We start from the raw sequence: 27,890 nt of genomic DNA, 5'->3' as shown, positions 1-27,890 counted from the left end.
TGTCAAATTGTATATAGAGTAACATAAATTTTTTTTAAAAATCCGTGGAACTACACCACACAGACAGTGAATCTTAAGTTAAATCATGGGCTTTAACTAGTAGTACAATTATAAAAATGTGCGATCATCAGTTGTAACACGTTCCACACCAATGCAAGGTGTTGGTAGTGGGGTAGTTTTCTGATTTGCTAATGCTACCGTTTTGCAAAATACCAGAAATGGATTGACTTTTATAAAGGGGATTTATTTGGTTACAAATTTACTGTTCTACAGCCATAAAAGTGTCCAAACCAAGGCATAAACATGAGTATACACTCACTAGAGAAAGGCCATTGGTGTCCAGGAAACCTGTGCTAGCTGGGAAGGCATGTGGCTGGTTTCTGCTTGCTCCCAGGTTGTGTTTCAAAGTGCTGTTCTCCAAAATTTCAGCATTAGCTTTCAACAGCCATCTTCAAAGTATCTCTTGGTTGCAGCTGCTCTGAGATCCTTCTGTTTGTGAGCTTTTATAGGGCTCCAGTAAACTAATCAAGACCCATGCTGAATGGGCAGGGCCACACCTCCATGGAAATAATCTAATCGAAGGTATTACCCACAGTTGGGTGGGTCACATCTCCATGGAAACAGCCTAATCCAAAGATTCCAACTTAATTAACACTAATATGTTGGCCCCCACAAGATTGCATTAAATGACATGGCATTTTGGGGGACATAATATATCCAACTGGCACAAGTGGTGTATGAGAATCCTGCATTTTATGCATGATTGTTCTATAAAGCCACAACATCTCTAATAAAGAAAAAAAAAGAATTACAGAAAAATTAAGCATTAAATAAGTTTATAGATGTAACGCTCTAAGACAATCCCTGGCACATATACTAATTAAGTGTTAGAGTATGATTATGATTTTTATTATTATTACTATCTCATTAGAAATTTTTAATTAAAAGTATTGTTCCAGTTTGCTAATGCTGCTGTTTTGCAAAACACCAGAAATGGATTGGCTTTTATAAAGGGGGTTTATTTGGTTACAAAGTTACAGTCTTAAGGCCTTAAAGTGTCCAAGGTAAGGCACTGACAATAGGGTACCTTCACAGAAGAATGGCTAATGGCATTGGGAAAACCTCTGTTAGTTGGGAAGGCACATGCCTGGCATCTGCTTCTCCCAGGTTGCATTTCAAAATGGTGTTCTCCAAAATGTCACCTTTCAATGGCCATCTTCAAAGTGTCTCTTAGCTGCAGCAAGCATCTAGGCCTGTATGGCTCTTTTTAAAGTTCTCCAGTAACCAATCAAGATCCACATTGAATGGGTGAGGTCACACCTCCATGGAAATAATCCAGTCAAAGGTATTGCCCACAGCTGGGTGGGTCACATCTCCATGGAAACAGCCTAATCCAAAGATTCCAACCTAATCAATACTAATACGTTGGCTCCCACAAGATTGCATCAAAGAACCTGGCTTTTTCTGGGGGACATAATATATCCAAACTGGCACAAGTACTAAGTAGAAAAATGATAATAATAGTTTTTCTGCCAAATTAGCAAATATATAAAAAATTGAGGGGTAGTGAAATTGGGACTTTCACACAAGGAAGGTAGAATTTAAAATAGGCATCCTGCTTGGGGAAAGTGATTTGACATTTTATTTGAGGCACCTTAAATTAGCCATAACCTTTGACTCAGTAATTTTACTCTTGGGAAACAATCCATCCTGAGGAATAATCATAAAATTCTTTTATGAATAAAGATGCTCATCACAGCATTATTTACTGTAGCATGTGTTTAAAAATAGAGAAAAGTAAATCCTTAATCATCCACTCAAAGCCATGATTTGCTGAGGGTTTGTCTTGCACCAGACACTATGCTCAGATCTTTTTGTGAATGTTTTCACTTCATCCTCACAATAACCTCAAGAGGTGGAACTATTACTATCCCCCTTTAGGAAATTTACTGAACTAATAAAATGTTTATGATAAGCATAAAATAACATGAAAAATGTTCAGGGCAAAATGTTAAACATAAAAGTAAAACACACGTATTTAGTATGATTACAACTGTGTGTATAAAAATCTCTCAGTGAATTAAAAAAATATTGAAAAGGGGTCTATCAAAGATGAACAACCGTTGTATTTTGGTAGTAAAGTCTACAAAAGATTTTTCTCCTACTTCTTTTTGTTATCTATTTATCAAAATTTGCTTTCACAATCACTGTGACTCTTGCAGCAACAACAACAAGCACCACAGAACAAGAAAATATAAGTTAAAAAAAAACAAAAACAGAGAAAAAAATTCAGGGTATGTCATCTAGAAAACCAGAGCAAGAAGTTTTATTTCACACAGCTAGCAACTGAAATCCTAAAAGTGTCTTGCAAGGCCTTCCATGCTGGGGCCCCACCCCTCTCTACCTGCCCCAGCTTCAGTGGCCCCATGGTGTGTAGACTTCACCTGGGTTGTCCCCTCTTCCCAAATGCCCTTTTGCAGGTATCCTTCACCCCCTTCAAGGTCATCTTGCCCAAATGCTATCTTCTCAATGAGACTCCCGAGACCTTCCTATTTAAGACTGCATTCTACCTGTAGCGCATGGAGACCCCCATATTCTGAACACTGTTTTCTCTTTCTGTAACACCCACTACCTCATCTGTATTAGTTTCCCAACTGCTAAAATAAATACTGCACAATGAGCTGGCTTAACAACAGGAATTTATTGGCTCATGGATTCAGAGGGTGAAGGCTTGTTTCCTCCCAGGTTGATACCTTCTGTCTGGCCAGCAATCTTTGGGGTTCCTTGGCCTTTGCATCACATGGCAATACACTAGGTGATGTCTTCTCCTTTATTTTCCAGGTTCCATTGACATCCAGCTTCTGGCTGCTTCCTGTGGCTTCTTTTCCAGGTCCAATTTCCTTTGCTTATGAGTACTTTAGCCATATTGGATGAAGGCCCCCTTTGATTCAGTTTGGGCACACCTTAACTAATGACACCTTCAAAAGTCCTATTTAGAAATGGGTTCACACCCACAGGACCGGGGATTGGGACTGGAACATGCCTTTTGTGGGGGATATGACTCAATCTCCAACATCTTCCAACATATTTTAGAATTGGCTTATTAATTTTGTCTAGTGTTTGTTATCTGTTTCATTCCACTGGAATGTAAGTATCCTGCAGACAGGAGATTTGTTTGGTCCAGACCATAGGAGAAGCTCTAAAATGGTTGTTGACGATTACTGATGATGTCCTGGAGACCAGCAAAGGACTGAATAGTGGAAAAAGTTCCTGAGGGAATTCTTGACAAATGCCAGCTGTGGCTTACTAGGAAAATGATTATAGTAGATCTTGTACCATTTGAGTTACCAGCATTGCTGATTTTACTGCATCTGCTCCACCAAGAATAGTTGGTTTAAGGTTTGCAGCTGTGATAGTATATTAACCACTTTAGGTCTTATTTTGTTGTAAATCAATCAATGTCTTATGCTTTTCAATATGGGGAAAGGTCCATAGTAGTATATCTTGGTACGTATTTTGGTCTAGCTCTTTCTCCTCCACTGTAACTTTTTTTCCAGAATTGTGACTTTGAACCTGCTACAAATGATCTGTCTTTCATTCCAGCTATAGATGGCAGCACACTACTGCCTACAATCAGATAAGCAGGCTGGGTTTGTTAAGTCAGAGCCCTTGGTCAGGAGAGAGCAGCTAAATGAGTAATCAGTCCAAGTTGAATGGCAAATTAATGCCTTCATTAAGTGAACAAACTGGCTTCTTCTATAAACAAGGTCAGAGTATTTATAAGCCAGTGCATTTAATAAGGGAAAATCCATTTACATTTATGTAACTTCACTGTGTAACCCATCATTTGTCTGCATGTAGCATAGGCAAAATTGCACTTGGAGACTCCTTTAATCAGGACTAGTACCATTAAGATGTAATTATTAATAAAAGTCACCTATGCTAGGTAACCTCATTTTTCTCACACAAGGTAAATGGAAAAGTGATTACCTTAAACCAAAGCCACCCTTACAAGATGATATTGGGTGGCCTGTTCCGATCTACTTCTTAGTAACAAAAATGAAGCAGTGTGACCCTTGTCTATCAAGTATGTCTGCCATTTACATTAAATGAAAACTTGTTTAACATTAAGAATAGGTTGCATGAGTATAAAGTTTGATACTTCCTATCTACTGTATGTCACATTTTAAGTGAACTGAATGCTTACTTTTTCCATTCTTGTAACAGAATGATGTGAAAAGTTCAGAAACTCTTCTCACAGGATCACCAAGCATCAGGGACTGATGAATTTCTGGTTTTTGATTAGTGATGTCCAATAGAAATACAAAGCAAGTCACAAAAGCATTACATATGTAATTTTAAATTCTCTAGTAGCCACATTAAACAAAGTAAAAAGGGGTGATAGTCATCTTAATTAAAGTAATATATTATATTTAATCCTATACATCCATAATATTATCATCTTAGCCTATAATCATATGAAAATTCTTAATGATATATAATATTCTTTTATTTTTTGTACTAAATCTTTGAAATCCAGTGTGCATTTTGCACTCACAGCACATCTCAGTATAGACTAGCCACATCTCAAGTGCTCAACAGCTACGCGTGGCCAGTGGCCTGCTCAGTTTCAAAGACTTAGTACCTTTGATTGGGAGTTGTCATTTCAACTGCACACCATTGTAGCTTTCCTTTCCTTGCCTTGAATCTCTTCTCCTCCTTTTCCTGCTCTTTCCTCTGGCCTTTGTGTCACTCAGCCTTCCAATGCCCTCCCATGATTTATTTGTAAGCAAGGAGTTTCCACTGCGGTAAGCTCAGTGAGAAGCCGGCATGCTTCATGATGTAAAGGGGGAAATATTGCCCACCCAGCTGTCCCACCAGAGCTTCTGTTGTGTGAACTGAAGGAGAAAGTTCTCTGAAAACTCTAAATTACTGCATGGGTGAGAATGCATGTTTTGGTATCTGGCACATAGTAAGCACTCAAAGACAGAATGAAGTGATCTCTAAATTACTTTGCTTTCTTCTCCATGTAATTATCTGGGCTTCCCACTTCACAATAGGGAATGTATGAAAGGCGATAGGATCCTGCCACTTTCTTGCCATTTGGAAGTAGTGGGCTTCTGTGTGTCACTTCCCCAGCATGAATTACACCCTTATCCAGGTAATGCAGAAGCACACCCCACATTCGCAAACCATGTGTTATGTGTGACATGGATCCCACCCCCATCTCCAGAGATGGGTCCCAAATAGGGTCATTGTATTATGTAACTCCAAGGGGTACAATTTGTATCACAGTTTATGTAGTGAACTTGGAGCTGTGCAGGGCACAACCTGCACAGCCATACATGATAGCCCCAGCCCTGCATATTAAGTGATGTAGGTAATCCCATTTCTCTGGCAATAGTAAGACACACAAGACATGAAAATTACTCAGAGTCAGAATTGTGGACAGACATTTTCCAGGGTTTACTGTGAGCAAAAACACTTCTTTCCACAGGGCCCACTGAGAGATAGCATTCTGCATATGGCATGAGGATGTAAGTTTTACAGCTTGTGCTCCTGAGGGCAGTTGCATGGACCTTTTGAGAAGCCATCTGGTGGAACTGGATGATAAAAGGTACAGAGACCTTAGAGAGCTAGGGCTTGTGCTTGTGCCTCTGGATCAAGCCTTACCTGAAGTGCCTGCTTACTCAGTTACGTGAACCAGTACATTTGCTTTATTGAGATGGTTTGAGTTGGGTTTTCTGTCCTTTGCTATCTAAAAAATTCTAAATGCTATACCTGGAATTGGGAATAAAGGGGAGGGAGAGATAGAGACCTGTTTCTGGCCTACAAAACAAAATAAAACAAAAATCTTCAGCCCTCTATATTCACTGTCCATAGCACTTTGGATCACATTTTCTAATGAAAACCAGACCAAATGATTGTTAGCTTTCTAAGTCAATCCACAACAATATTCTTAAGTCTATAAATGCAATGGAAATATTCTACATTTGTGATTGTCCTGCGGTAAAAATACATACTATTTGTTATTATAAACCTAAAGTAATTTTACCACAGTATGATTTAATTAGAGATTTGTGTCTAGCCTGAAAACTTAATTGACTATGAATCTCTTCATTTCTAGAATAATATGCTTTTTTGAGTTCAACATACCTAAACAAAATACTTTTGGTGCACTACTTATTTGTAAATTGGAACTTTCTATATATAACACTTGCCTCTCATGCTTAATAATTCATAATAAGGGGAAAAATACTTTATGATATTGTAAATGCTTAAAAAGATTTAAGGCCAGGGAGGGAGACCTTGACACTTAACCTGATTTCCTACTGCAAATATCAAAAGTTGGATCAACATATGTCTATAGTTATAAAGATGTAAGATCATTTTTAAAGCCTTTAGCTGCAAAATCCTAAAGGGCTCCCAAATTTCAGTTTGTGTTCTTCTCTAGCCCCATCCCAGCTGTTTCTACTAAATACTGCAGACTTGTTTCAACTTATCCTGGGGCCAAGGAGAGGCCACTGGGACAGTATGTCAATAGATATACAAATAATGAAATTTAGTAATAGTTTTTGGCTGCTTCATAACTGAAAGTGATCGATCCCCAGAATGCTCTTGCTGGGGAGCCCAGGCGCACTACTGGCCTCTTTCTACCTAACTGTCTTGGGTACCTGGGTTTCTTTGTTGTTCCATTTCCCAAGACACAGGAGCTGGCACCAATTTCCACCCTGCAATCCTTATTCTCACAGCTCCTGTTCTCCTTCTTCCTGCTACGATTTTAGATGGATTCTTATGAAACGAACATCAGAAGTTGCCGTCTGATTTTCCGGGATTCTCTGCTGTGTTGTGTTTTGTTTTGCACACTGATGATTAACCCCTGTGGTTGTGCCTACACTCTTGGAACTACAAATGGGAGTTCTCCTGTTTGTGCTCTCTCTGGCAATGATTTTGGGGACTTTTTTTGAGCCTACTGTTTCTTCCTCCTTTGCCTCCCTTTTCTAGCTAGTTTCCTTCTAACTCTTCTCCCACTAGCTCAGTTCACATTAGCCCTTTGCATTTGCACCAAATAGTAGTCTATTCTAATCGCATTAGGAGATGATGCTGATAACCAGATGGCAGTATTAAGATATTGAAGGTAACATTTATACTTGGACTTGAGAAATGGCATTCTATTTCCCTGGGAAGAGAGTTGGTGTTTTTTTTCAGTTGGGGTAAAATGATTTTCAAAAATTCTATTGCTTTCTTACCTGGTCAGATTTTAAAATATATGTTTGATTAGCAAATAAACTTTTAGATGTTTTGTATCAAAGACATATTGCTGCTTCTCAGAGTTTTGTCAAACATTGCTTTTCGTTTATTCTTCTCTTTCCATCTCTTCCTTGTCTTAACTCTCAGGCCACAAAACAGATTTAAATTACACATGGCTTATTATTTACTGCATCAATTAAAGTCACTTTTTGGGTTAATTTTTTTTAAAAGTAGTTTTATTGATATAGGTTCCCATACCATACAATCTATCTAAAGTGTACAATCAATGTCTTCTAGTATATTCACAGAGTTATGTAATCATTACCACAATCAATGCTAGAACATTTTTGCCCTCAAGAGGGCATATTCATCCCATATTTCATCCTCTGGCTTTCCTTCTGGTGACATAACATGACTCTAAACTTTCCTATCAACCACAATTGAACCCATATATCATCACTGTTAATTATACACACTATAATGTGCTACCATTACCTCTACCCATTTCCAACCACTTACAATCAACCTTATTACATACACTGCACAAATTAAGCATCAGCTCCCCATTCTCTGCCCTCAGTTTATCTTCTGGTGACCTATGTTCTAAATATTAACACCATGAGTTTGGTAGTTATGTATTTGGTTTATTTAGAGAGGTCATCCAATATTTGTCCTTTTGTGTCTGACTTATTTCACTTATTTCACCTAATATAATGTTCTCAAGTTCATCCACATAGTGACATATGTCATGATTCCATTTCTTCTTATAGCTGCATAATATTCCATCATGTATATATTCCAAATTTTATTTATCCATTCATTGTTTGATGGACACTTGGATTGTTTCCATCTTATGGCAACTATGAACACTGGTGTGCAAATGTCTGTTCATGTCCCTTCTTTCAGTTCTTTTGAGTATATACCTAGTAGTAGGCTTGCCAGATCGTAGGGCAATTCTATATTTAGCTTCTTGAGGAAATGCCAAACTGTCCACTGCCGGCTGTACAATTCTCAGTTTCCACCAACAGTGAATAAAGTTTCTTATTTCTCCATATCCTTCCCAACACTTGCAGTTTTTTATTTTTTAATAGTAGCCATTCTAGTAGGTATGAAATGATGTCTTGTAGTTTTGATTTGCATTTCCCTATTAGCTAGTGATGTTGAACATCTTTTTATATGCTTTTTAGCCATTTGTATATCTCTTTGGAAAAATGTCTGTTCATGTCTTTTGCCCATTTTTGAATTGGATTGTCTTTTTATTGTTAAGTTGTAGGTTCTCTTTATATATCCTGGATATTAAACCCTTATCGGATATGTGGTTTCCAAATATTTTCTCCCACTGCATAGGCTGCCTTTTCACCCTCTTAACAAAGTCCTTTGAAGCATAAGAGTACACAATTTTGAGGAGGTCCCATTTATCTATTTTTTCTTTCATTGTTTGTTCTTTAGTTGTCAAGTCTAAGAAACCGTCTTCTACCACATGATCTTACAGCCGCTTCCCTACTTTTCTAGGAGTGTTTTATGGTTCTGGCTTTTATATTTAGATCTTTGATCCATTTTGAAAATTTTTTATATAGGGTTTGAGATATGGGTCCTCTTTCATCTTTTTGGATGTGGATATCCAGTTTTTCCAGCACAATTTGTTGAAGAGACTGCTTTGTTCCAGTTGGGTAGACTTGTCAGCCTTGTAAAAAATCAATTGGCCATAGATATGACAGTGTATTTCTGAACTCTCAATTTGATTCCGTTGACCCATAGGTCTATTTTTATGTCAATACCATGTTGTTTTACCACTGTAGCTTTGTAATGTTTTTATTTTTGAGTCTTTTATTTGCAATTGAAAGATCCATGAATAATGAAAAAACAATGGTGACAGAAATGGGATTCTTGGTGATAAAAATTTCATACATGAGTCCTAATAACTTCTTCCCCCTCTTTCCTAACTCTGATTAATTTCCAGTCTTTCTTGGAAGTTTTCTTATGTGTAGTTTCTTTTTTTTAAAGCAGATTTTGTAATAAGTTTTAAAGTCAGGAAGTAAGAGTCCTCCAACTTCGTTTATCTTTTTCAAAATGTTTTTGGCTATTTAGGGCTCCTTACCCTTCCAAATAAATTTGGTAATTGGCTTTTCCAATTCTGTGAAGTAAGCTGTTGGAATTTTGATTGGGATTGTTTTGAATCTGTAAATCAATTTGGGTAGAATTGACATCTTAACAATATTTAGTCTTCTAATCCATTAACCTAGAATATCCTTCCATTTATTTAGGTCTTCCTTGATTTCTTTTAGCAATGCTTTGTAGATTTCTGAATACAGGTTCTTAACATCCTTGATTAAGTTTATTCCAAGTTATTTTATTCTTTTAGTTGCTATTGTAAATGGAATTGTTTTCCTGATTTCTTCCTCAGATTGTTCATTACTATTGTCTAGGAACAATACTGATTTTTGCGTGTTAATCTTGTATTCTTCCACTCTGCTGAACTCATTTATTAGGAAATAATAAATGAGATTTGCTGTAGATTTTTTGGGACTTTCTAGGTATAGGATCATATCATCTACAAATAGTGAAAGTTTTACTTCTTCCTTCCCAATTTGGATGCCTTTTATTTCTGTTTCTTGGCCAATAGCTCTGGGTAGAAATGCTAGCACAATGTTGAATAACAGTGGTGACAGTGGGCATCCTTGTCATTTCCCAATGTCAATGGGAAAGTTTTCAGTCTTTCACTATTGAGTATGATGTTAGCTGTGGGTTTTTTATATTATCATGTTGAGAATGTTCCCTTCTATTCCTATCTTTTCAAAGTGTTTTCATCAAGAAGGGATGCTGGATTTTGTCGAATGCCTTTTCTGCATCAATTGAGATGATGGTTTGGTTCTTTTCCTTTTATTTGTTAATGTGGTGAAGTATATTAATTGATTTTCTTCTGCTGAACCACCCTTGCATAACTGGTATAAAACTCACTTGATCATGGTGTAAATTCCTTTAATGTGCAATTGAGTTCAATTTGCTAATATTTTGTTGAGGATTTTTCCATCTATATTCATTAGAGACATTGGTATATAATTTTCCTTTCTTGTAGTATCTTTATATGGCTTTGGTATTAGGGTGATGTTGGCTTCATAGTACTAGTTAGGTAGCATTCTCTCCTCTTCAATTTTTTGGAAGAGTTTGAGCAGGACTGGTATTAATTCTTCTTGGAATGATGGGTAGAATTCACTGTGAAGACTTCTGGTACTGGGTTTTCCTTTGTTGGAGGTGTTTGATGAGTGTTTCAATCTGTTTACTTGTGGTTGGTTTGAGATCTTCTATTTCTTCTGAAGTCAGTGTAGGTTGTTTGTGTGTTTCTAGAAAATTGTCTATTTCACATAAGTTATCTAGTTTGTTGGCATACAGTTGTTCATAGTATACTCATGATCTTTTTTATTTCTGTGGAGTCAGTAGCATTGTCATCCATCTCATTTCTGATTTTATTTATTTGCATCTTCTCTTTTTTTTTTCCTTTGTCAGTTTAGCTAAGGGTTTGTCAATTTGTTGATCTTAAAAAACCAGCTTTTGGTTTTATTGATTCTCTCTCTATTGTTTTGTGTTCTCAATTTCATTTATTTCTGCCCTAGTTTTTGTTATTGCTTTGGTTCTGCTTGCTTTGATTTCTGTCCTTTTTCTAGTTCCTCCCTGTGTGTAGTTAGGTCTTTGATTTTAGCTCTTTCTTCTTTTTTAATGTAGGCTTTTAAGGCTTTAAATTTCCCTCTCGGCCTCCCTTCACTGCATCCCTAAGTTTTGATAGGATACATTCTTATTCTTTTTTTGTCTCAAGATATTTACTGACTTCTTTTGCAATTTCTTCTTTGACCCACTTATTAAGAGTGTATTGTTCATCCTCCCTAAATTTGTGCCCTTTCCACTCAGTCTTCTACCTGGTGTTTATTTCCAGCTTCATCCCATTATGATCAGATAAAGAGCTTTGTAAATTTATTAAGACCTGTTTTGTGCTTGAGCATGTGGTCTATCCTGGAGAATGTTCCATGAACACTTGAGAAGAATGTATATACTGCTGTTTTGGGGTGCATTGTTCTATGTATATATCTGTTAGGTCTAGTTTATTTATCAAATAATTCGAGTTCTCTGTTTATTTACTGATCCTCTGTCTAGATGTTCTAGCTATTGACGTGAATGGTATATTGAAGTCTCCAACTATTATTGTAGATATGTCTATTTCTCCCTTCAGTTTTGTTAGTGTTTGCCTAATGTATGTATTTTGGGGCATCCTGGTTAGGTGCATATATATTTATGACTTATTTCTTCTTGGTAGATTGCCCCTTTTATTAAAATATAATGTCCTTCTCTGTCTCTTATAACAGCTTTGCATTTAAAGTCTATTTTGTCCAATATTGGTACAGCTACCCTAGCTTTTTTTTGGATTCTGTTTGGATCCTTTCACTTTCAATCTATTTGTATCCTTGGGTCTAAGGTGAGTCTCTTGTAGAAAGCATATATATGACTCATATTTTTTATCCATTCTGCCAGTCCATGTATTTTGATTATGGAGTTTAAGCCATTAAAATTCAATGTTATTACTGTAATGGCAGTACTTACTTCAACCACTTTATCCTTTTGCTTTTATATATTGTATCTTATTTTTGTCTCTCTTTATTTCCTTTTGGTTACCTTTACTGACACTCTTCATTTCTACACTGTCCTCCAAGCCTCTCTCTCCTGTCATTTCCTTGTAGCCTGCAGGACTCCCTTTAGTATTTCTTGTAGGGCAGCTCTCTTGTTAATGAACTCTCTCAGCTTCTGCTTATCAATGAATATCTTAATCTCCTGCTTATTTTTGAATGGCAGTTTTGCTGGATAGAGAATTCCTGGCTGGCAGTTTTTCTCTCAGTATCACTGCCTTCTTGCCTCCATGGTTTGTTAGCTACTGCTGCATAACAAACAACCTTAAAATCGCAGTGGAATTTATTTAGCTCACACATCTTGCAGGCGAGCATTTATTTAGCTCAAACATCTTGCAGGTCAACTAGGTAGGCTCTGCCGATCTCAGCTGGTATTGCACATATGTCTTCAGGCTGGCAGTGGGTTGACTGATTTATGCTATGGCAGCCAGGATGTCTGTAGTCCACACTGCATGTTTGCAGATCTTCTGCATGTCTTTTATCCTCCAACAGGTTAGCTGGAGAATGTTCCTCAAGAGAAAAATTGAAAACATTGAAGGTCTCTAAAGGCCTAAGCTTGGAAGTAACTTATTGTAACTTCTGACTATACGCTATTGGCCAAATTCACATGTAGAATCCAAAAGCTGAGGGTGTTTATACTTGAAGAGGTGAAGAATTGGGGTCAGTCATCCAATATACCACAGACCCTTTCTTCTTTGGGCATTGAGCTCTTAGAAATGACATCCATGTGAGATGTCTGTCTATAGTAGAAGACAAAACCAAAGTAAAGACAGAGGCAGAGCAAGAGAGAGAGAGATGATTGGACAGTCTTGATAATATTCCAGTTCTTAATAAGGTGTTTGGCTGTGCTTAGATTGCTGCATTTCTGAGGTTTGGCTGTTCATCTTTCTTTGTTAAGAGGCAAGACATTCCATACATTTCCAAAACTCACCTTTTGTGATGGTTGAGTTCATGTGTCAACTTGGCCAGGTTTTGGTGTCCAGTTGTTTTGTCAAGCAAACACTGGCCTGAATGTTATTGTGAAGACATTATGTGGACTTCACTCATCAGTAAATTGATTGCATCTATGGCTGATTACATCTACAATCAACTGAGGAGATTGCCTTCAACAATGAGAAAAGTTTCATCCTATTCAAGTTGAAGGCTTTAAAAGGAGAAGTGATGCTTTCAGAAGTAGGAAGAGAGAATTTCTATCTCTACTTCACCAGCCAGCTTCTCCTGGAGGAATTCAAAAATCTTCATTGGAGTTGCCAGCTTATGGCCTGCCATATGTAATTTGGACTTGTGCATCCCCATAGTTGTGTGAGACAATTATCATAAAGATCTCATAATATTTACAGATATCTCCTTTTGGTTCTGTTTCCCTAGAGAACTCTGCAAAATTCTGACCTGAGGAAACAACTGCTAGACTTCCAGTCTGCCCTAAGGAATCTGTCATCCAACCTCCACCTGAAGAGATTAACCATCCTGATAAACCTGTAACCACACTCCCTGAGCAAAAAGCTTTCACTCCTCTGTCTGAAGAAATTAATCATGTTCACCAAATGAAACTGCAGGGGAATGTCCTGAGGTAGTCAGCTTCCAACACACTCCTATTCTTCTTGTGACTCATCCCCACCACCCCTGTTTTCTAGACTGATGTCCCAACAGGCCCCAAAAGGTGAGATAAAAAGTGTGACCCATGAGGCCATGCACTCTAATACAAGAGAATTGCCTGTTTTCCCCAATTTATATAGACAGAAAATCAGGGGAATATGTGTAGGAATGGATATTAAGGGTGTGGGATATTGGTGGAAGGAACATAAAGTTGGGTCAGGATGAAGTTATGATTATGGACCCACTAAACAGAGATTTTGGACTCATTGCTGTAGTTTGAAGGGTTAGAAGTGACTCTTAGCAGTTTGGTTGGTTGACTGAAACATGGACCAAAAGGTGGCTTATGCTACCTGAGGTTGAAATGCCAGAATCACTCTGTATAATGTAGATGAGGAGATCCTAAGGCTTAGCGAGATTGGAATTTAGGGTGGATTTATCATGCAAGACCTGTTGACCCACTCAGGAATGTCCAGAGGCATACCTTTCACCAGGACTGTGAAGAATAAATTTGTAAGACTGACTGTCATCTATGAAGAGCTCTACGGTTGCTCTTCAATGTGGGTTAGCTGTTACTGGGGGAACTGCTGTCACAGAACTTGGAGTCTTAAACACAATGGGGGTGATCAGATTCCTCGCTAGAAAGCCAAATAGCAGAACTTAATTGCCAAAGACAAGGTGGGCATGGCTAGCATAATGGACAGCAGGCTTAAAGCAGCAATCAAAGTAGTCTGACCTGCAGAGACCTATGGTGTTGGCTAGTAGATTATGGGGTACCTAGAATTAAAAAAGATGGGCAGTCTACTAAATTCTTACTTGATCTATATAAGCAGAAGTGTTCTAGGTTAAGTGAATAAAAGTCCAATTTGAATGCCAAAGAGAGAGTCATTCTCCTTAATCAATTCCCTGATTTGAGACAGTAACAGACCCAGAGACCCTCGAATGCAGGGAAGGCTGGATCCCCTTGGGGAAGGAACCTGTTGTACTGCCAAAAATTTATACTGTTAATGCTACACCCAGCCTTCCCAAAAAGATCTATGACCTTTTACCAGGGTAACTGTGCACTGGGGAAAAGGAAACGATCAGACATTTCAGGGATTATTAGATACTGGCTCTGAAGTGACATTAATTCCAGGAGACTGAAAACATCACTCTGGTCCACCAGTAAGAGTAGGGGCTTATGGAGATCAGGTGATCAATGGAGTTTTAGTTCTAGTTTGCTAATGCTACTGGAATGCAAAACACCAGAGATGGATTGGCTTTTATAAAAGGGGGTTTATTTGGTTACACAGTTACAGTCTTGAGGCCCTAAAGTGTCCAAGGTAACACATCAGCAATTGAGTACCTTCACTGGAGGATAGCCAATGGTGTCCGGAAAACCTCTGTTAGCTGGGAAGGCAAGTGGTTGGCATCTGCTCCAAAGTACTGGTTTCAAAATGGCTTTCTCCCAGGACGTTCCTGTCTAGGCTACAGTTCCTCAAAAATATCACTCTTAGTTGCACTTGGAGTATCTGTCCTCTCTTGGCTTCTTGGAGCAAGAGTCTGCTTTCAACGGCTGTCTTCAAACTGTCCCTCATCTGTAGCTCCTGTGCTTTCTTCAAAGTGTCCCTCTTGGGTGTAGCTCCTCTTCATACATTCACTGTCAGCTGCACTGAGTTCCCTCTGTCTGTCAGCTCATTTATATGGCTCTAGTGACTCAACTTAGACCCACCCTGAATGGGCAGAGCAACACCTCCATGGAAATTATCCAATCAGAGTCATCACCCACAGCTGGGTGGGGCACACTCAAAGAAATCTAACCAACACTGATAATGTCTGCCCACACAAGATTACATCAAAGATAATGGCGTTTGGGGGACACAATACATTCAAACTGGCACAGTTAATGTTACTCCCAGCCTTCCCCAAAGAGATCTATGACCTTTTATCAGGGTAACTGTGCACTGGGGAAAAGGAAATGATCAGACATTTCAGGGATTATTAGATACTGGCTCTGAAGTGACATTAATTCCAGGAGACTGAAAACATCACTCTGGTCCACCAGAGTAGGGGCTTATGGAGATCAGGTGATCAATGGAGTTTTAGCTCAGACCCATCTCACAGTGGGTCCAGTGGGTTCCCAGACCCATTCTGTGGTTATTTCCCCAGTTCTGAAATGCATAATAGGAATAAGACATACTCAGCAACTGGCAGAATACCCACACTGATAACCTGACTCATGGAGTAAGGGCTAGTAAGGTAGAAAAGGTCAAGTGGAAGCCACTAGAACTGTCCCTATCTAGCAAAAGAGTAAATCAAGAGAGGCGGGGCAAGATGGCAGACTGGTGAGCTGTATGTTTTAGTTACTCCTCCAGGAAAGTAGGTAGAAAGCCAGGAACTGCGTGGACTGGACACCACAGAGCAATCTGACTTTGGGCATACTTCATACAACACTCATGAAAACGTGGAACTGCTGAGATCAGCGAAATCTGTAAGTTTTTGCAGCCAGGGGACCCGCGCTCCGCCCTGCCAGGCTCAGTCCCGTGGGAGGAGGGGCTGTCAGCTCCAGGAAGGAGAACGGAGAACTGCAGTGGCAGCCCTTATCGGAAACTCATTCTACTGATCCAGACTCCAACCATAGATAGACTGAGACCAGACACCAGAGAATCTGAGAGCAGCCAGCCAAGCAGAGAGGAGACAGGCATAGAAAAAAAACAACACGAAAAACTCCAAAATAAAAGCAGAGGATTTTTGGAGTTCTGGTGAACATAGAAAGGGGAAGGACGGAGCTCAGGCCTTGAGGTGCATATGCAAATCCCGAAGAAAAGTTGATCTCTCTGCCCTATGGACCTTTCCTTAATGGCCCTGGTTGTTTTGTCTCTTAGCATTTCAATAACCCATTAGATCTCTGAGGAGGGCCCTTTTATTTTTTTTTAATCCTTTTTTCTTTTTCTAAAACAATTACTCTAAGAAGCCCAACACAGAAAGCTTCAAAGACTTGCAATTTGGGCAGGTCAAGTCAAGAGCAGAACTAAGAGAGCTCTGAGACAAAAGGCAATAATCCAGTGGCTGAGAAAATTCACTAAACATCACAACTTCCCAAGAAAAGGGGGGTGTCCGCTCACAGCCATCATCCTGGTGGACAGGAAACACTCCTGCCCATCGCCAGCCCCATAGCCCAGAGCTGCCCCAGACAACCCAGTGTGATGGAAGTGCTTCAAATAACAGGCACACGCCACAAAACTGGGCGTGGACATTAGCCTTCCCTGCAACCTCAGCTGATTTTCCCAGAGTTGGGAAGGTGGAGCAGTGTGAATTAACAAAGCCCCATTCAGCCATCATTTCAGCAGACTGGGAGCCTCCCTACACATCCCAGCAGCCCAGAACTGCCCTGGGGGGATGGCACTCACCTGTGACATAGCACAGTCATCCCTCAACAGAGGACCCGGAGTGCACAGCCTGGAAGAGGGGCCCACTTGCAAGTCTCAGGAGCCATACGCCAATACCAAGGACTTGTGGGTCAGTGGCAGAGACAAACTGTGGCAGGACTGAACTGAAGGATTAGACTATTGCAGCAGCTTTAAAACTCTAGGATCACCAGGGAGATTTGATTGTTAGGGCCACCCCCTCTCCCTGACTGCCCAGAAACACGCCCCATATACAGGGCAGGCAACACCAACTACACACGCAAGCTTGGTACACCAATTGGACCCCACGAGACTCACTCCCCCACTCACCAAAAAGGCTAAGCAGGGGAGAACTGGCTTGTGGAGAACAGGTGGCTCGTGGACGCCACCTGCTGGTTAGTTAGAGAAAGTGTACTCCACGAAGCTGTAGATCTGATAAATTAGAGATAAGGACTTCAATTGGTCTACAAATCCTAAAAGAACCCTATCAAGTTCAGCAAATGCCACGAGGCCAAAAACAACAGAAAATTATAAAGCATATGAAAAAACCAGACGATATGGATAACCCAAGCCCAATCACCCAAATCAAAAGATCAGAAGAGACACAGCACCTAGAGCAGCTACTCAAAGAACTAAAGATGAACAATGAGACCATAGTACGGGAGACAAAGGAAATCAAGAATACCCTAGAAGAGCATAAAGAAGACATTGCAAGACTAAATAAAAAAATGGATGATCTTATGGAAATTAAAGAAACTGTTGACCAAATTAAAAAGATTCTGGACACTCATAGTACAAGACTAGAGGAAGTTGAACAACGAATCAGTGACCTCGAAGATGACACAATGGAAAATGAAAGCATAAAAGAAAGAATGGGGAAAAAAATTGAAAAAATCGAAATGGACCTCAGGGATATGATAGATAATATGAAACGTCCAAATACAAGACTCATTGGTGTCCCAGAAGGGGAAGAAAAGGGTAAAGGTCTAGGAAGAGTATTCAAAGAAATTGTTGGGGAAAACTTCCCAAATCTTCTAAACAACATAAATACACAAATCATAAATGCTCAGCGAACTCCAAATAGAATAAATCCAAATAAACCCACTCTGAGACATATACTGATCACACTGTCAAACACAGAAGAGAAGGAGCAAGTTCTGAAAGCAGCAAGAGAAAAGCAATTCACCACATACAAAGGAAACAGCATAAGACTAAGTAGTGACTACTCAGCAGCCACCATGGAGGCGAGAAGGCAGTGGCACGATATATTTAAAATTCTGAGTGAGAAAAATTTCCAACCAAGAATACTTTATCCAGCAAAGCTCTCCTTCAAATTTGAGGGAGAGCTTAAATTTTTCACAGACAAACAAATGCGGAGAGAAATTGCTAACAAGAGACCTGCCCTACTGGAGATACTAAAGGGAGCCCTACAGACAGAGAAAGAAAGAAAGGACAGAGAGACTTGGAGAAAGGTTCAGTACTAAAGAGATTCGGTATGGGTACAATAAAGGATATTAATAGACAGAGGGGAAGAATATGACAAACATAAACCAAAGGATAAGATGGCTGATTCAAGAAAGGCCTTCACGGTTATAACACTGAATGTAAATGGATTAAACTCCCCAATTGAAAGATATAGATTCGCAGAATGGATCAAAAAAAATGAACCATCAATATGCTGCATACAAGAGACTCATCTTAGACACAGGGACACAAAGAAATTGAAAGTGAAAGATTGGAAAAAAATATTTCATGCAAGCTACAGCCAAAAGAAAGCCGGTGTAGCAATATTAATCTCAGATAAAATAGACTTCAAATGCAGGGATGTTTTGAGAGACAAAGAAGGCCACTACATACTAATAAAAGGGGCAATTCAACAAGAAGAAATAACAATCGTAAATGTCTATGCGCCCGATCAAGGTGCCACAAAATACATGAGAGAAACACTGGCAAAACTAAAGGAAACAATTGATGTTTCCACAATAATTGTGGGAGACTTCAACACATCACTCTCTCCTATAGATAGATCAACCAGACAGAAGACCAATAAGGAAATTGAAAACCTAAACAATCTGATAAATGAATTGGATTTAACAGACATATATAGAACATTACATCCCCAATCTCCAGGATACACATACTTCTCTAGTGCTCACGGGACTTTCTCCAGAATAGATCATATGCTGGGACATAAAACAAGCCTCAATAAATTTAAAAAGATTGAAATTATTCAAAGCACATTCTCTGACCACAATGGAATACAATTAGAAGTCAATAACCATCAGAGACTTAGAAAATTCACAAATACCTGGAGGTGAAACAACACACTCCTAAACAATCAGTGGGTTAAAGAAGAAATAGGAAGAGAAATTGCTAAATATATAGAGATGAATGAAAATGAGAACACAACATACCAAAACCTATGGGATGCAGCAAAAGCAGTACTGAGGGGGAAATTTATAGCACTAAATGCATATATTAAAAAGGAAGAAAGAGCCAAAATCAAAGAACTAATGGATCAACTGAAGAAGCTAGAAAATGAACAGCAAACCAATCCTAAACCAAGTAGAAGAAAAGAAATCACAAGGATTAAAGCAGAAATAAATGACATAGAGAACAAAAAAACAATAGAGAGGATAAATATCACCAAAAGTTGGTTCTTTGAGAAGATCAACAAGATTGACAAGCCCCTAGCTAGACTGACAAAATCAAAAAGAGAGAAGACCCATATAAACAAAATAATGAATGAAAAAGGTGACATAACTGCAGATCCTGAAGAAATTAAAAAAATTATAAGAGGATATTATGAACAACTGTATGGCAACAAACGGGATAATGTAGAAGAAATGGACAATTTCCTGGAAACATATGAACAACCTAGACTGACCAGAGAAGAAATAGAAGACCTCAACCAACCCATCACAAGCAAAGAGATCCAATCAGTCATCAAAAATCTTCCCACAAATAAATGCCCAGGGCCAGATGGCTTCACAGGGGAATTCTACCAAACTTTCCAGAAAGAACTGACACCAATCTTACTCCAACTCTTTCAAAACATTGAAGAAAATGGAACACTACCTAACTCATTTTATGAAGCTAACATCAATCTAATACCAAAACCAGGCAAAGATGCTACAGAAAAGGAAAACTACTGGCCAATCTCCCTAATGAATATAGATGCAAAAATCCTCAACAAAATACTTGCAAATCGAATCCAAAACACATTAAAAAAATCATACACCATGACCAAGTGGGGTTCATTCCAGGCATGCAAGGATGGTTCAACATAAGAAAATCAATCAATGTATTACAACACATCAACAAGTCAAAAGGGAAAAATCAATTGATCATCTCAATAGATGCTGAAAAAGCATTTGACAAAATCCAACATCCCTTTTTGATAAAAATACTTCAAAAGGTAGGAATTGAAGGAAACTTCCTCAACATGATAAAGAGCATATATGAAAAACCCACAGCCAGCATAGTACTCAATGGTGAGAGACTGAAAGCCTTCCCCCTAAGATCAGGAACAAGACAAGGATGCCCGCTGTCACCACTGTTATTCAACATTGTGCTGGAAGTGCTAGCCAGGGCAATCCGGCAAGACAAAGAAATGAAAGGCATCCAAATTGGAAAAGAAAAAGTAAAACTGTCATTGTTTGCAGATGATATGATCTTATATCTAGAAAACCCTGAGAAATCGACGATACAGCTACTAGAGCTAATAAACAAATTTAGCATAGTAGCGGGATACAAGATTAATGCACATAAGTCGGTAATGTTTCTATATCCTAGAAATGAACAAACTGAAGAGACACTCAAGAAAAAGATACCATTTTCAATAGCAACTAAAAAAATCAAGTACCTAGGAATAAACTTAACCAAAGATGTAAAAGACCTATACAAAGAAAACTACATAACTCTCTACTAAAAGAAATAGAAGGGGACCTTAAAAGATGGAAAAATATTCCATGTTCATGGATAGGAAGGCTAAATGTCATTAAGATGTCAATTCTACCCAAACTCATCTACAGATTCAATGCAATCCCAATCAAAATTCCAACAACGTACTTTGCAGACTTGGAAAAGCTAGTTATCAAATTTATTTGGAAAGGGAAGATGCCTCGAATTGCTAAAGACACTCTAAAAAAGAAAAACGAAGTGGGAGGACTTACACTCCCTGACTTTGAAGCTTATTATAAAGCCACAGTTGCCAAAACAGCATGGTACTGGCACAAAGATAGACATATAGATCAATGGAATCGAATTGAGAATTCAGAGATAGACCCTCAGATCTATGGCCGACTGATCTTTGATAAGGCCCCCAAAGTCACTGAACTGAGTCATAATGGTCTTTTCAACAAATGGGGCTGGGAGAGTTGGATATCCATATCCAAAAGTATGAAAGAGGACCCCTACCTCACACCCTACACAAAAATTAACTCAAAATGGACGAAAGATCTCAATATAAAAGAAAGTACCATAAAACTCCTAGAAGATAATGTAGGAAAACATCTTCAAGACCTTGTATTAGGCATCCACTTCCTAGACTTTACACCCAAAGCACAAGCAACAAAAGAGAAAATAGATAAATGGGAACTCCTCAAGCTTAGGAGTTTCTGCACCTCAAAGGAATTTCTCAAAAAGGTAAAGAGGCAGCCAACTCAATGGGAAAAAATTTTTGGAAACCATGTATCTGACAAAAGACTGATATCTTGCATATACAAAGAAATCCTACAACTCAATGACAATAGTACAGACAGCCCAATTATAAAATGGGCAAAGATATGAAAAGACAGTTCTCTGAAGAGGAAATACAAATGGCCACGAAACACATGAAAAAATGTTCAGCTTCACTAGCTATTAGAGAGATGCAAATTAAGACCACAATGAGATGCCATCTACCACCAGTTAGAATGGCTGCCATTAAACAAACAGGAAACTACAAATGCTGGAGGGGATGTGGAGAAATTGGAACTCTTATTCATTGTTGGTGGGACTGTATAATGGTTCAGCCACTCTGGAAGTCAGTCTGGCAGTTCCTTAGAAAACTAGATATAGAGTTACCGTTCGATCCAGCGATTGCACTTCTTGGTATATACCCGGAAGGTCGGAAAGCAGTGACACGAACAGATATCTGCACGCCAATGTTCATAGCAGCATTATTCACAATTGCCAAGAGATGGAAACAACCCAAATGTCCTTCAACAGATGAGTGGATAAATAAAATGTGGTATATACACACGATGGAATACTATGCGGCAGTAAGAAGGAACGATCTCGTGAAACATATGACAACATGGATGAACCTTGAAGACATAATGCTGAGCGAAATAAGCCAGGCACAAAAAGAGAAATATTATATGCTACCACTAATGTGAACTTTGAAAAATGTAAACCAAATGGTTTATAATGTAGAATGTAGGGGAACTAGCAATAGAGAGCAATTAAGGAAGGGGGAACAATAATCCAAGAAGAACAGATAAGCTATTTAACGTTTTGGGGATGCCCAGGAATGACTGTGGTCTGTTGGTTTCTGATGGATGTAGTGGGAGCAAGTTCACAGAAATGTTGCTATATTAGGTAACTTTCTTGGGGCAAAGTAGGAATAGGTTGGAAGTTAAGCAGCTATCTTAGGTTAGTTGTCTTTTTCTTACTCCCTTGTTATGGTCTCTTTGAAATGTTCTTTTATTGTATTTTTTTTTTTTTTTAATTTTTTTTTTCATACAGTTGATTTAAAAAAGAAAGGAAGGTTAAAAAAAAAAAAAAAGAAAAACAAGGAAAAAAATACGTAGTGCCCCCTTGAGGGGCCTGTGGAGAATGCAGGGGTATTGGCCTACCCCACCTCGATGGTTGCTAACATGACCACAGACATAGGGGTCTGGTGGTTTGATGGGTTGAGCCCTCTACCATAGGTTTTACCCTTGGGAAGACGGTTGCTGCAAAGGAGAGGCTAGGCCTCCCTATAATTGTGCCTAAGATCCTCCTCCTGAATGCCTCTTTGTTGCTCAGATGTGGCCCTCTCTCTCTGGCTAAGCCAACTTGAAAGGTGAAATCACTGCCCTCCCCCCTACGTGGGATCAGACACCCAGGGGAGTGAATCTCCCTGGCAACGTGGAATATGACTCCCGGGGAGGAATGTAGACCCGGCATCATGGGACGGAGAACATCTTCTTGACCAAAAGGGGGATGTGAAAGGAAATGAAATAAGCTTCAGTGACAGAGAGATTCCAAAAGGAGCCGAGAGGTCACTTTGGTGGGCACTCTTACGCACACTTTAGACAACCCTTTTTAGGTTCCAAAGAATTAGGGTAGCTGGTGGTGGATACCTGAAACTATCAAACTACAACCCAGATCCCATGAATCTCGAAGACAGTTGTATAAAAATGTAGCTTATGAGGGGTGACAATGGGATTGGGAAAGCCATAAGGACCACACTCCACTTTGTCTAGTTTATGGATGGATGAGTAGAAAAATAGGGGAAGGAAACAAACAAACAGACAGACAAAGGTACCCAGTGTTCTTTTTTACTTCAATTGCTCTTTTTCACTCTAATTATTATTCTTGTTATTTTTGTGTGTGTGCTAATGAAGGTGTCAGGGATTGATTTAGGTGATGAATGTACAATTATGTAATGGTACTGTAAACAATCGAAAGTACGATTTGTTTTGTATGACTGCGTGGTATGTGAATATATCTCAATAAAATGAAGATTGAAAAAAAAAAAAAAAGAGTAAATCAAAAGCAATACCAGATACCTGGAGGGATTTCAGAAATTAGTGCCACCATCAAAGAATTGAAAGATACAGGGGGGTGATTCCCACTACATTCCCATGTTTCTCTCTGATTTGGCCTGTGCAGAAAACAGACAGATCTTGGAAAATGACAGTGGATTATCATAAACTTAACTGGGTGGTGACTCCAATTGCAGCCACTGATCCATATGTGGTACTGTTGCTTAAGAAAATCAGCACTTCCCCTTGTACCTACCTGGTATGCAGCTATTGATCTGGCAAATGCTTTCTTTCTCAATTGTTGTTAGTAAAGAACTCCAGAAACAGTTTGCTGTCAGCTGGCAAGGCCAGCAATCCACCTTCACACTCCTACATCAGGAGGATATCAACTCTCCATCTTATGTCATATTCTAGTCCACAAGGTCCTTGATCATCTCTCCCTCCCACAAGACATCACAGTGGTCCATTATATTGATGATATCACATTGATGGGACATAGTGAGCAAGAAGTAGCAACTATTCTGAACTTACTTGTAAGGAATTTGTGTGTCAGAAGATGGGAGATAAATTCAACAAAAATACAGGGAACTTCTACCTCAGTGAAATTCCTAGGTGTCCAGTGGTGTGGGATATGTCAAGATATTTCTTCTAAGATGAAGGATAAGCTGTTTCATCTGGCTCCTCCTATGACCAAAAAGAAGCAGAAAACCTAGCTGGCCTCTTTGGATTTTAGAGACAACCTATCCCTCATTTTGTTGTGCTACTCCAGCCCATTTCTCAAGTTACCCAGAAAGATTCTAGTTTTGAGTAGGGGCCAGAATAAGAGGAGGCTCTGTGATCAGTCCTGGCTGCTTTGCAAGCTTCTCTGCCACTGGGGCCATCTGATTCAGCAGGTCCAATGGTTCTGGAAGTGTCAGTGGCAAATAGAGATGCTATCTGGAGCTTTTGGTATGCCCCTAAAGGAGAATCACAACACACACCTTAGGATTTTGGAGCAAAGCCTTACTATCTTTTGCAGACAACTACTCTCCTTCTGAGAACAGGTTTTGGGCTGCTACTGGGTCTTTGTAGAGACTGGACACTTAAACATGGGCCACCAAGTTACTATGAGACCTGAGTCGCCTGTCATGAGCTGGGTATTGTCTGACCATAAAGTTGGGCATGCACAGTATCACTCCATCCTAAAATGGAAGTGGTATATATGAGATAGGGCTTGAGCAGGTCCTGAAGGCACAAGTAAGTTACATGAGAAAGTGACCCAAATGCCCATGTCACCCACTCCTAGCCACATTACCTCTTCTTTCCCAACCCACAGCTATGGCCTTTGGGCCATAATCAGTTGACTGAGGAAGAGAAAACTTAGGCCTGGTTTACTTATAGCTTTGCACAATACAGAGGTACCACCCACAAGTGGACAGCTATAGCACTACAGCACCTTTCTGGGATGTCCCTGAAGGACTTTGTTGAAAGGAAATCCTCCCAGTGGGCAGCACTTTGAGCAGTACACCTGGTCGTTTATTTTGCTTAGAAGGAGAATTGGCCAGAGGTGTATACTGATTCATGGACTGTCTATAGTAGTCTGGCTGGATGGTCAGGGACTTAGAAGGTCATGATTAGAAAATTGGTGACAAAGAGGTCTGGGGAAGACATATGTGTATAGACCTTTCTGAGTGGGCGAAAAAACATGAAGATATTTGTGTCCCACATGAAGGCTCACCAGAGAGTGGTTTCATCAGAGGAAGATTTTAATAATCAAGTGGATAAGTTGACCCATTCTGTGGATACCAGTTGTGGAGACCTCCTTTCCCAGTCATTCCTGTCATTGCCCAATGGGCTCATGAACAAAGTGGCCATGGTGGTAGGGATGGAGGTTAAAAAACTGCCATTATAGAATGCCCCATCAACCATCCTGTTTTCACACAGCATTACTTCTGATCAAGGAACCCACTTCACAGTGAATGAAGTGTGGGAATGGGCATCTGCTCATGGAATTCCCTGGTCTTACCATTTCCTCGTCATCATGAAGCAGCTGGATTGAGATAATGGTGACATGGCCTGTTGGAGACTCAATTATGGTGCCAACTAGGTGGTGATACCCTGCAGGGATGCGGCAGTGTTCTTGAGGAGACTGTTTATGCTTTAAATCTGTGTCTACTCTATGGTGCTGTTTCTTCCATAGCTAGTATTGAGGGGTCAAGGAATAAAGGAATAAAAATTGGAGTTGTACTACTCACTATTTCCCCTAGTGATCCATTAGTAGAATTTTTGCTTCCTGTCCTTGCAACATTAAGCTCTGCTCCCTACAGGTCTTAGTTCCAAAAGGAGTGTTCCACCAAGAGACACAACAATGATTCTATTGAAATGGAAGTTAAGACTGCCACCTGGCTACTTTGGACTCCTCATGCCTCTGAATCAACAGGCAAAGAAGGGAATTACTGTACTGGCTGGAGTGATTGATCCTGATTATCAAAGGGAAAAGCACTACAATTATACATTGGAAATGAAGAGTTTTCTGGGAATACGGGAAATCCCCTAGGGCTTCTCTTAATACTAACATTCCCTGTGATTAAAGTAAATGGATAACTACAACAACCTAATCCAGGCAGGAGAACCAATGGCCCTTAAACTTCAAGAATGAAGGTTTGGGTCACCCCATGAGGCAAAGATCCATGACCAGCTGAGGTGCTTGTTGAGGGTGAAGGAACATTAAATGAGTTGTGGAAGAAGGTAGTTATAAATATGAGCTCTGACCACATGATCAGTTACAGAAATGAGGACTGTAATGGTTATGAATATTTTTCCTTGTTTTATTATGAGTATGTATATGTACATAAAGCAAGTATCTTTGTTTTCTTCTGTTCTACTTTGCTAATGCTGCTGGAATGCAAAACACCAGAGACGGATTGGCTTTTTTAAAAGGAGGTTTATTTGGTTACACAATTACAGTCTTAAGGCCATAAAGTATCCAAGGTACACATCAGCAATTGGGTACCTTCACTGGAGGATGGCCAATGGTGTCCAGAAAACCTCTGTTAGCTTGGAAGACATGTGGCTGGCGTCTGCTCAGAAGTTCTGGTTTCAAAATGGCTTTCTCCCAGGACATTCCTCTCTAGGCTGCAGTTCTTCAAAAATGTCACTCTCAGTTGCTCTTGGGGCATTTGTCCTCTCTTAGCTTCTCTGGAGCAAAAGTCTGCTTTCAATGGCTGTCTTTAAACTGTTTCTCATCTGCAGCTACTCTCTCAGCTTCTGTGCATTCTTCAAAGTTTCCCTCTTGGCTGTAACTCCTCTTCAAAATGTCACTCACAGCTGCACCACATTCCTTCTGTTTGTCAGCTCATTTATATGGCTCCAGTGATGTAATTTAGAGCCACCCTGAAGGGGTGTGGTAACACCTCCATGGAAACTATCCAATCAGAGTCATCACCCACAGTTGGGTGGGGCACATCTCCATGGAAACACTCACAGAATTACAATCTAATGAACACTGATAGGTCTGTCACACAAGATTACATCAAAGATAATGGCATTTTGGAGGACATAATACATTCAAACTGTCACATCTTCCCTATCTTATTCTCTTACCATATGACATAAGCTGTGTTAGCTTCATGTCATAGTATTTAAGCTATAAGATATCAAGTTTAAGAGTGATATTATCCAAGTACTTTTATCCTATTCTGAGGATTGTTAGTGCATTTCCAGTTGTACACAGGACATTTGAGTATTGTTAGGTGAAAATATGACTGTTACTGTTTTTATTTCAAGATTAAGTATGGTTTAAAGAGATGTGTATGGCTGCCAAGTTGGACGGTGGTGGACGGTGGTAGTTAAGTTCATGTTTCAACTTGGACAGGTTTTGGTGCCCAGTTTTTTGGTCAAGCAAACACTGGCCTGATTGTTATTGTGAGGACATTTAGTGGATTTAAATCATAAGTAAGTTGATTGCATCTATGACTGGTTACATCTACAGTCAACTGAGGAGACTGCCTTCAACAATGAGAGAAGTCTCATCCGATCATGTGAAGGCTTTAAAAGGAGAAATGATGATTTCAGCAGTCAGAAGAGAGAATTTCCATCTCTACTTCAGCCAGCCAGCTTCTCCTGGGAAATTCATTGAAAACCTTCATCAGATTTCCCAGCTTGTGTCCTGCCCCGTGGAATTTGGACTTGTGCATCCCCATAGTCAAGTGAGACAATTCTTACGAAAATCTCATAATATTTACAGGTATCTCCTGTTGGTGCTGTTTCCCTAA

This window comes from Choloepus didactylus, chromosome 1, assembly GCF_015220235.1.
Source record: "Choloepus didactylus isolate mChoDid1 chromosome 1, mChoDid1.pri, whole genome shotgun sequence".
NCBI classification, from domain to species: Eukaryota; Metazoa; Chordata; class Mammalia; order Pilosa; family Megalonychidae; genus Choloepus; species Choloepus didactylus.
The sequence above is the reverse complement of the archived record's forward strand: the minus strand, read 5'-3'. Positions refer to the sequence as shown.